Genomic DNA, 4,823 nt, shown 5'->3' with positions numbered 1-4,823 from the left:
GTCGTGGTCAGCAGGTGACATGAGTTGCCATGAGTTGATGAAGAACTTACGCAGCACAGATTTCTTTTTCTTTAAATATTTTCTTCCTTTACGAACTCACTATCTGGTCCATTATTTCTACACCACTTTTCGGAGCAATGGATCATCGCCAGTGCATTCACCTCAACATAAAATTATAACCCGTGAAGACATAACTCATCCTGTAGAAATCAATGTATTTATTTCATGACGGCGCCAATATATTACAAAGCAAACCAAGGTCACTCACTCAATACATTCCTTAGTACAGAAAAATATAGCTCCCCAGTTTGCTTGAGCGTCTGACTGTACAAATAGTGCCCGGCATGTTCCAGTGCAGGAAGTTATAAGCGGTCCTTCACGCTATAAGGCTTGTAATTTACGTCACGTTTCTTACTTCAGAGGACATTTTCACGTTATTCGAGGCAAGCGACAACCCGAAGATGTTTGAAAATATTGCGTGTACATCGCAAGGATCCTCATTGATTATTTGATTACATGTTTTGGAGCCTCAAGACCAATGGTCAGGTGGCGCCAGGGCAATGCAACGACTGAATGCCATGCTCGCAGTGTCTCAATCACCGTCTAACCTCTTTTAGAATATGAACGTGTAGTGACTGTAGTCTATGTGTGTATGCTTAAACATTGCAGTGTTTATATTTAACAGGGTCTCGTGGAAGTCATTGGTGTGTAGAAAGGTTGCGTAGTTCAGGTGGTTTGTTAGAGATTATTTATCATTAACTCCTTCAGTACCATGACGTATATCCATATTCATTTTGGTTACCATTTGGTGATTTCATACAGTTTCAAAAATTTATGTGGAGATTAAAATAGTGAAGACTGTGGCCATTATTCACCTGCCTTTCATAGACCCTTCCTAATGTCAATAAAATCATCTAATAATACACAAATTTCGAGGTAAAAATGTGCCCCCGTATTGAAGGAGTTAATGGGACTCAGGTTCTCTCAATCACTATCTTAACTCCTCCAGAATATGAACATGTAGCCAATTTGGTGTCTCTAAATGTTTCAGTATACTTCTCCAATTATATACAAGAGGTAATGAAAGACACTGGTTTAGAAGGGTTTACATGTTTTCCTGTACTGATGGTTTGTTAAAGATTCTGTATCATAAATAAGATTGACTCTTTCTGTAGCTCTTAAATATCATTCTAATACAGTCAAGAACATTTAAGAATACAGGTCATAGTCTCATCCCAGTAAGATACTGTTGTTGACTCAAAACTTACAGGAATTCGAGCAATAAAGAACAATAAAGATACAATTGGTAGGAAAACACCGCCATGCATATGTACCACAGCTGCTGCAGGAAGAAGAAACCCTTCAAATTGTGTGTAGACCCTTAAACCATTCACTGCCATATGCCACAGTTCACACTTCTAAAAGTAAAGAAATATTTGTAAACATCGGCAAAGGAAAAATAAACGATGAAATGAAAATATAAAAAATCTGATAAGGCTGAGCAACACACACACACACACACACACACACACACACACACACACACACACAAGCAGTTGACAAAAATTGTTCATGAAGTTTTCTACGTACAGATAACGTAATAATAATCCTTTGTTTTACAATGCAATAAATATTCACAGACAATAAATACATTAAAGTTTTACATTCAATATAATTGTTCTATTCATCCAACAGGGAAAAAAATGCAAGTGAAAAAGGTATTTTAAAATGTACTGTAATTGTCATCGTTTTACAGGCTATTTCAACTCGTAAGGTGGAGGCAGTAGTAGTAGTAGTAGTAGTAGTAGTAGTAGTAGTAGTAGTAGTAGTAGTAGTAGTAGTAGTAGTAGTAGTAGTAGTAGTAGTAGTAGTAGCAGTACTAGTAGTAGTAGTAGTAGCAGTAGTAGTGGTAGCAGTAGTGGTAGTGGCAGCAGTAGCAGTAGTGGTAGCAGCAGTAGCAGTAGCAGTGGTGGTGGTAGCAGCAGTGGTGGTGGTGGTGGTGGTGGTGGTGGTGGTGGTGGTGGTGGTGGTAGTGGTAGTGGTGGTGGTGGTTGTTGTGGTGGTAGCAGCAGCAGTGGTGCAGTAGCAGTAGTGGGAGCAGTAGCAGCAGCAGTTGTAAGCAGCAGCAGCAGCAGCAGCAGCAGCAACAGCAGTAGCAGTAGCAGTAGTAGCAGTAGCAGTAGCAGTACCAGTACTAGTACCAGTGTCAGTAGTTGTATAGTAGAAGTAGTAGTAGTAGTAGTAGTAGTAGTAGTAGTAGTAGTAGTAGTAGTAGTAGTAGTAGTAGTAGTAGTAGTAGTAATAATAATAATAGTGGCTTGTTTTTAATTATTGCTGCCACTTGCTACTCCTGATACAGTGACTACATAAACCTTGTCCATATAACTCCAGCTATTCTTATTACAACGTGTAGCTACAGTACACTACAAAGAAGGGCAAGGACCCAATACTAATACTACTACATCCAGAGCCCGCCTCCACCTCGTCCTCACTCCCTCCCTGCTGGCCACTTGCATTTCCGCCTGGCCTCACTCGCGCCTCATTTGCTTCCTCTCATTCCCCGCTGGCATTTCGTTCCTCGTCCCTCCTCCCACTCATTCCATTTTGAGGGCATTAACTCGGTCTAATATTCTGCCACCCAACACGCCCGCCACCCATATGATGAAGTGTGTGTGTGTGTGTGTGTGTGTGTGTGTGTGTGTGTGTGTGTGTGTGTGTGTGTGTGTGTGTGTGTGTGTGTGTGTGTGTGTGTGTGTAGGCGAGGGTGCGTTATATACTCGTTCTTCTTTCCTCCTGTTTCTTTTTTGTATATCTGTCTTTGTTTTTACTGTTTGTGTATTTGTCTTTCTTGTTGCTCCCTTGTTTGTCGATTTGCATGTCTGTCATCTTTGTGTGTGTGTGTGTGTGTGTGTGTGTGTGTGTGTGTGTGTGTGTGTGTGTGTGTGTGTGTGTGTGTGTGTGTGTGTGTGTGTGTGTGTGTGTGTGTGTATTTTCATCTAAATGTGTCCATCAATCTCAGTTTGCGTGTTTCTTCGAAGAATCTCTCTCTCTCTCTCTCTCTCTCTCTCTCTCTCTCTCTCTCTCTCTCTCTCTCTCTCTCTCTCTCTCTCTCTCTCTCTCTCTCTCTCTCTCTCTCTCTCTCTCTCTCTCTCTCTCTCTCTCTCTCTCTCTCTCTCTCTCCGTGTGTAACCATCCACCTATGCAAGGTTTTCATAACTGGAGCTATTTTTCATCACATTTCGCATTGCCTCTTTGAGATGTAAGCGATGACAGATCAAACAACGCCACCACCACCTCTGTATTCTGTTTGTTATTGACACGCGAGTGACGTCAATACCCTTAATTCATGCTTATTCCCCATTTTTCCAAGAGCACTATAATAAGAAAGGCTTAGTTGAGCTTCCGTAACATCAAGGGGTTCCATAGTGAGAAGCCTGCCCCGTTGGGTACCTTGAATATGCTATCATCAGATGGCTATAAATAAACGGAAAAGCTAAAAGTGCACTAAATCTACGCAATGACGTGGATAGATAAAGAAACTAGAAAAAAATAAAACTGAGAGAGTATCATATACGTGTGTACAAATGATGATGATGATGATGATTGTCAAACAGATAATGTACACCACATTAAAATACATTACAAAAACAAAACTTTATTGATGCTTCACGAACGCAGCACATGAGCACAACATCTCCTTACGAAAATTATAAAGATAAACACATGAGTTATATGACCTCAGAATACCAACATACCAAAACGGTTTACGGTCAATTCGCCCACAAGTCAGTTCGCCCACAAATACAAGTCGTTTCGCCCACATGTAACAGTCATTTCGCCAAAACATACCAACAGCAAGTACTGAATTGCTGATAAATAATTGTGAAAGTAGAAATATATGAAAAAATTGAGAATATAATGATATATTGTAAATAAAGCTGCCAACACAAAACTTCCAGATTCATTCTATATGTTAGCATTGTACCGCGCAGATAGTAGAAGCAACTGTACATAAGTGTTACCTGAGCTACTCATACCTTTCCTTAATTAAACTATAGAACATTAGTATACGTGAGAACATTTTATAGTTAGAGTTACCATTCTACTTATTGAACTAAGCATCATCATTCGCTTTACAATCTTCAAATAACAGATGGAAGCCGGGACTAAATCTTTTCTTCCAAGAAGTATGCCTCAGTTGTTGTCTAGCGCGTCTTTGAATCTGAATCTTGCGAAACTACACACCCTGACGTTTTATGCATTACTTTAGCTTACCATCTATCTGCTGATTCTCCTTCTTCTAAGTGCAAAATTTGAACTATAAGGTTGATAAGCCGAAGTAAAATGGTACTGTTATAGTCCAAAATTCGGGTGCGCAACCATTACTTTTACGTTATCCGCATATATGAGAGTGTTGCATGCACCAGTTATCCCTCCACACACTAAGTTTCTTGTACGACCACGTCCAGCACAATACAAGTTCAGAAAATCAAGTATGTTTGGCAGAGGGACACAGCCCAAAGCCCACAGCAGGTTTACACAGCAATGACAGGAGGATGTAGGCGGGAAAGCTTTATACAGGGACTCACTTGGAAGCCTGCAGGCGTATCGCAGCTTGTCTTATTTATTTTTTAGTGTTCTTGTGTTTTATGTCAACATTTATTACACATATATATATATATATATATATATATATATATATATATATATATATATATATATATATATATATATATATATATATATATATATATATATATATATATATATATATATATATATATATATATATATATATATATATATATATATATATATATATA

At 38.9% G+C, this 4,823-nt stretch overlaps 1 long non-coding RNA gene across 2 annotated transcripts in view; it reads right to left on the bottom strand.

The window, feature by feature from the left end:
- Positions 1-1,107: 1,107 nt before the first annotated feature.
- The window catches only part of LOC123516978, a 62,705-nt gene continuing 58,989 nt past the window's right edge, over positions 1,108-4,823 (bottom strand). For both annotated transcript variants that reach the window (XR_006678350.1, XR_006678349.1), the window contains exon 3: positions 1,108-1,418. This is a non-coding gene — a long non-coding RNA (uncharacterized LOC123516978). The remainder of the gene's footprint in view (positions 1,419-4,823) is intronic.

Source organism: Portunus trituberculatus, chromosome 41, assembly GCF_017591435.1.
Source record: "Portunus trituberculatus isolate SZX2019 chromosome 41, ASM1759143v1, whole genome shotgun sequence".
In the NCBI taxonomy this organism is placed as follows: Eukaryota; Metazoa; Arthropoda; class Malacostraca; order Decapoda; family Portunidae; genus Portunus; species Portunus trituberculatus.
Note: the sequence above shows the minus strand (reverse complement) of the source record. Positions and strands in the feature narration are given on the sequence as shown.